This window comes from Pseudophryne corroboree, chromosome 11, assembly GCF_028390025.1.
Source record: "Pseudophryne corroboree isolate aPseCor3 chromosome 11, aPseCor3.hap2, whole genome shotgun sequence".
NCBI classification, from domain to species: Eukaryota; Metazoa; Chordata; class Amphibia; order Anura; family Myobatrachidae; genus Pseudophryne; species Pseudophryne corroboree.
This window is the reverse complement of record NC_086454.1, coordinates 99,547,808-99,553,807: the sequence shown is the minus strand read 5'-3', so window position 1 is coordinate 99,553,807 and position 6,000 is coordinate 99,547,808. Positions and strand designations below refer to the sequence as shown.

Sequence of the window (6,000 nt, the reverse complement as noted above, 5' to 3'; positions counted from 1 at the left end):
ATAGCATCCTGTATAATGATGTAGCATAGCAGATGGTACTATAGTAACATAGCCTCCTGGATGGTAGTACTATAGTAATATAGCATAGCGGATGGTATGACAGTACTATAGCATCCTGTATAGTAATGCGGCATAGCGGATGGGTTACGCTCAGAGAACGTATATCTCCTGTGTGCAGGCGGGTGACGGGACTGTGCGTATGTGCAGCCGCTGCGGGGTCGGTCCCGGTGTAGTAGTGATATAGCTAGTGCCGGTACTGTTATGTGTGCGCATTGCTGCTAGTGGCAGTCTGACAGAGTGATGAGGGACCAGCGGCACCAGGACCACGTCATCTTCATAAAGTGTCACGACAATCCCCCCGGCTCCGTCACGGCGGCCGCGTAGTTACTATGGTTACCGCCGGTGCGGGAGGAGGTTCCGGAAGTGACGTCAGGTCCCGCCCCGGTGCGGACGTGCCGCTGCGCCGGGATCACGGAAAGCAGGAGCGAGAGTAGGAAGCATGGAGCCTCCGAGAGGTGAGAGAACCGGCGCGGGAACCGGCGCTCTGGGGGAGATCCCCCGGGGAAGCATGGGCCGGTCCTGGCATACAGCTGTGCGTGATGTCATAGACAGGTGTATACAGCGCAGCATCCCTACTGCACAGGCATGTGTGTCCGCTGCATGTACACCGGGGTCTCTCCTGTCACTGACATGCCAGCCGCGTCCAGATGTGTCTCCCATCACTAATGCCTGCATATGCCTGCTCCCCTACAGTATGCTATGTATGCTGGGGTATGCCTGCACCCCTACAGTGTTTTACATATAGGATGTTCCTGCGCCTCTACAGTGCATTATATATAGGATATGCCTGCATCCATACAGTATTCTATATGCCTGCACCTCTACCATATATATATATATATATATAAAATTACATTATTTTATGCGATATGGCTGCACCTCTGCTGTACAGTACATATAGGATATGCCTGCACCTCCACAGTATATTATATATAAAATATCCCTGCACCTCTGCAGTATATTATATATAGGATATGCCTGCACATTTACAGTATATATTACTGTATATGTAGGATATGCCTGCACCTCTGCAGTATATAATATATAGGCTATATCTGCACCTCTACAGTATATTATATATAGGATATGTCTGCACCGCTACAGTATATTATATGATATGTCTGCACCTCTACAGTATATTATGATATGTCTGCACCTCTACAGTATATTATATATAGGATATGTCTGCACCGCTACAGTATATTATATGATATGTCTGCACCTCTACAGTATATTATGATATGTCTGCACCTCTACAGTATATTATATATAGGATATGTCTGCACCGCTACAGTATATTATATGATATGTCTGCACCTCTACAGTATATTATGATATGTCTGCACCTCTACAGTATATTATATATAGGATATGTCTGCACCGCTACAGTATATTATATGATATGTCTGCACCTCTACAGTATATTATGATATGTCTGCACCTCTACAGTATATTATATATAGGATATGTCTGCACTGCTACAGTATATTATATGATATGTCTGCACCTCTACAGTATATTATGATATGTCTGCACCTCTACAGTATATTATATATAGGATATGTCTGCACCGCTACAGTATATTATATGATATGTCTGCACCTCTACAGTATATTATGATATGTCTGCACCTCTACAGTATATTATATATAGGATATGTCTGCACCGCTACAGTATATTATATGATATGTCTGCACCTCTACAGTATATTATGATATGTCTGCACCTCTACAGTATATTATATATAGGATATGTCTGCACTGCTACAGTATATTATAGGATATGTTTATACCTCTACAGTATGTTATGGGATATGGCTGCACCTCTACAGTATATATAGAATATGTCTGCACCTCTGCAGTATATTATATATAGGATATGCCTGCACCTCTACTGTATATTATATAGTAGATGTCTACACTGATGTCTCCTCCTTTTACTGACAGATGTGTCTCACATCCTTAGTGTTCATTCTAGACCCTGCATATAATCAGTAAGGAGGGCACATTTTGATTTTTAAGGGCAACATTTTTACAGTAGTTATAGCGATACATCATGTCTAAATTTTGCCCTTCAAAATTAAATGATGCCATCATCACCGATTAGGTGCAGGGAGCTAGAATAATCACTACATCACAGTCTCCTCACTAATAATGTGTGCACATCTATAATATATTATTCTGTTGCACTGACTGTGGTCCATTCATGTGCTGTGACTGTATACACATGTACTTATTACTGTATTACAGATGCATATCTATAGTATATTATACACCTGTATTTATTCCTTTATTACAGATGCACATGTAAAGTATATTATATGACACTGATACTAGTATAATGATATGATGCTGCTGTATACACTTGGGTTTATTCCTATATGACAGCTTTGTAGTATGTTACAGGGTTTGCCAAACTGTCCTCAATGCACCTCCGCAGTTCAGGTTTTAAAGATAGTCATGCTTGTGCACTGATGGTATAATAATATTGACTTTGGTATTAATTAAGACATCTGTACTTAAGCATAGGTATCCTGGACTGTTATGGTACCTTGAGCACTAAGTTTGTGAACCACTGGTATATTATATTACCCAGACACTGGTACAATGATGTGATGTGACTGTAGCTGTGTTTATTCCTATATTAAACCTGTACATGTTTTTTGCAATGGGCAGTGGTACAATGATTTGCTATGGCTATATACACATACATTTATGTTACAGCTGCATATCTATACTATACTACATGACACTGATACTAGGACAATGATCTGATGGGGCTATATACACCTGTTTGGATTCCAATATTACCGATGCACATCTGTAGTATATTAGTCGCCCACAGTCCAGGAATAGTGATTAGCAGTAAAATGATATAGCTGTGTACAGCCACATTTATTCCTGTATTCCAGCTACACAGATTGCTGACTACATGTAATATTACGCCACAGAACCCATCCATATAATTGTATGCCACAACACAGAATATACGCTGGCGGTCACACTAATGTCACCTTGTGGTGTTGCAAAAGAAAATGTCATTTAGTATCTTGTTGTTATATGCTTTCAAGCAGTACCTTATATTATCTGGGTTCATTGGAAACCACAAAATGACCTTATGTCCCGTAATCCTAGTGCGACAATGCAGAATGTATCTCTACACATGCCATCTAATGGAGAAGCCGTTAATATCCCGGCTGTCGGGATCCCAGCGTGCAGGAGCCCAACCCTGGAATCCTGGCAGCCGGCAAAATGCCGCCGGACGGAATCCCGACAAATGCGGGGTATTCCCACTCGCATGGTGGGGTCAATCATGTTTATTCTATCTAGAATCAGTGTGGTACCATATCTTGCACAGACTGTATGTAGGTTGCAGTGTTCCCCCAGTTGTAATGATATTGTACGTTGGAAGTTACACTTTTATTAAACTGTATCAGTCTGACTGTGCAGTAGTCTGATTTGGAAAAAAAAAAAAAGTGTTTTGTTTTTTTCTTATGTATTGATCTGAAGCATGGTAGTACTCAGGCTCATGGGAGATTTCTCTGCTAGATTAGTGAATGCTTTAGAATAATATTCGAGATGTTTTTGGGCGGTGGCGGCAGTTTTATCTGTGCTGGAGGCGATGCTCCTTATTAAGGGTGTGTCATAAAGAATTGTTGTAACCAAAGGAAGGTTCTGCGCTGTGCAGGTACTGGCATGTGGGGTTTGGTAGCAGCTCACTTTGTGTTGATCAGAGAGCCGTCAGGGTCAGGTGTATCCTGCATGTGGCTATAAAGTATTTTGCAGGCCATGAGGTGCTAATGTATTTTCTTGTGAATTTTCCCAGGTCTTGTATTACCACATTCCCTCATTTGTGCCAAAGTAAACTTGCTAGCACAGGCTAAACATAGACAGTGCCCATTACACAATGACACCCCTCTCTTCAGCGATCAGGGCTGCATCACGACTCTCTGGTGTTGAGTCTGTTTTTAAATCATGAAGTGTTGGATCCTTCCGAAGTCCCGCTTTCATGCCTTGAATATCCTCTTTTCTTTAATTACAGTACTGTAAACAGATTAGCAGAGATTTTATTACAATCAAATTAGTATGCCTGGAGATTAGTCCTGCGTTAATGCCTTATCTGACCCACTGGGCTTAAATAGTTAGGATTAGAAGCTCTGATCGGCTAGATAGCCTTCGCTTATTGTAAGGAATGCGGACAGTATTAATAGCTCCTGAGAAGGTAGAACAGATTCAGAAAGATATGTGACTATAAGGACTGAAATAAGAAATCTGTTGGTAAATAAGAACATGATATTATATAGTTTTAGAGTTTTATTTTATTGTAAAGCACGGGTACAAAACACAGACGTGTTCTTTATCTCACCAGCCACTTGCCTAGATTTGCCATCATTCTCTGCCGGGCATAGCATTTAAGGTTGCCATCCCTCTCTGTGCGTTCAGCAGAGTAATCATAGTTTACAAAATATGTAGTAAATCCAGTTCACTGGCCCAGAATGTTACGGCTCACAGGCCTGCCTTAGCAATGTGATCATGTGCTGCTAAGAAAAGACCGCTCTATGTATTTTCCACCTGCATTGTTTTCCATTGTAACATCAAATAATTGTATACATATTAATGCCCCAAATAACTTAGCTGTGGAACCCATACTTGTTGGTGTGAGAAAGCGGCATGAACAGGTTCAACAGCTTCGAACACTGGCATCTATAGGGTTTACAACAGCAGTAAAAAGATATTGGAAAAAAACAAGTGCACACTGTATATAATTCATATGTTAAAGCAACAAAAAGGATCATTCAGTTGCTCCTATCCTCCTCTGTGTCTCAAACCTCTTCTAGATTCAGTTTATTCAAAATGAAAGAAAGAGACCTATGGGGGGGGGGGGGGGGGGGGGATTTAATTGTTTTTAACGCAACTCTGCATAAATGGTGTCCGACATAGCAATTCAGTTGTTGCTCCATTAGGGCACCATAACAAGGACTTTAGATGGGTTAAGCCATGTAAGCAGTGGTTTTGGGCGCAAGAAGCATGATAATGGTCACCTAGAAACAATTTAATTGCTTTGTCAGTGCGCAGGAACCACTTTCTCGTTTGTAACCCATTAATTAGCACGGTGCCCAAACCGATTGAATTCACCCCATAGGGTAATAAAGTAAAAAATAGTAGACACCCAGGGATATATTCAATTGGGTCGAAACCTGCCATCTGTCGAAAAGACGCCAGTTTTTGTCTTTTTAAGGTTGAATAGTGATTCGACCTATTCAGTCTCATCAGTTTTTCGACTTGTCAAATAGTACGTGAAACGTCGGTATAGCTGCCGATTCACGTACTGTTGACTGAAACGGGGCCAGATTCGACAGGGTTTGCCCCAGTTTCCGACCATCTCAGTCCAACATAAAAAAAATGTCGGACTGAGATGTGGGACCCAGAGGAGGAGAGGGGGGTGAGCAGCGGGGAGTCGGGGGACAGCCGCAGGGCATACAGGGGCGAGAAGTGCTACAGCGAAGCTCTGCAGCAGGATGTCTCACAGCCGCGCCGCTCATGGCAGCGTCCACCCGGCTCCAGCAAGTGAGGTCACGCCTGCTGGAGCCGGGTGGACACTGCCGTGAGGTCGGGCGGCTGTGAGACAACCTCCTGCAGCGCTACTGTAACGCTGCTCTCCGTCTGCCCGTGGCTGTGCCCCCCCCCCCCTTTTTCTCCTCCTCTGGGTCCCTCTTCTCAATTCGACTTTTTAAAAGTCGAATTGAGATGAGATTGAATTGGGGTTGTCAGATCCATTCCGACAAATGCATGTCGGAATGGATCCGATCCGACGCATCAGCCGCTGTGGGGGTCTGACAGGGCTCGCCAGAGGGAGAAATTTTCACTGTTTCCTGCTTCACCTCGGTAACGAGGCGTAGCAGGAAGCGCTATACCCACACAATACGTGCAGGTATAATAC

General features: G+C 42.9%; 1 protein-coding gene across 1 annotated transcript in view; it reads left to right on the top strand.

The window, feature by feature from the left end:
* Window positions 1–382: 382 nt before the first annotated feature.
* Window positions 383–6,000, top strand: part of DAGLA (diacylglycerol lipase alpha) — a 73,400-nt gene continuing 67,782 nt past the window's right edge. The window contains exon 1 of the mRNA XM_063944670.1: window positions 383–515. The gene's annotated coding sequence lies outside the window, so the exon portion shown is untranslated. The remainder of the gene's footprint in view (window positions 516–6,000) is intronic.